Here is a 227-nt window from a genome sequence, read left to right as displayed (position 1 = left end):
GCAGCCACGCAACGAGCAAGCAGCGGCGCAAGTAGGGTGAGGCGATTTCATAGCATTAGGTGTGGTGGAAGCTAAGTAAAAATATCCAGTCTGGTATGTTATGGTGGACGCAAGTAGTCAACAGTGTACGGTGCTAACGTGAGGCGAGGCGGCCTTTTTTTCATTTAATGTAAAATTGAGTTATCGTATCATAGGAAGGCCAGCAGTCCTGACTGCCAAAACAGGGT

The sequence above is a fragment of the Trypanosoma equiperdum genome, assembly GCF_001457755.1.
Source record: "Trypanosoma equiperdum strain OVI genome assembly, contig: ctg_977, whole genome shotgun sequence".
NCBI lineage: Eukaryota > Euglenozoa > Kinetoplastea > Trypanosomatida > Trypanosomatidae > Trypanosoma > Trypanosoma equiperdum.
The sequence above is the reverse complement of the archived record's forward strand: the minus strand, read 5'-3'. Positions refer to the sequence as shown.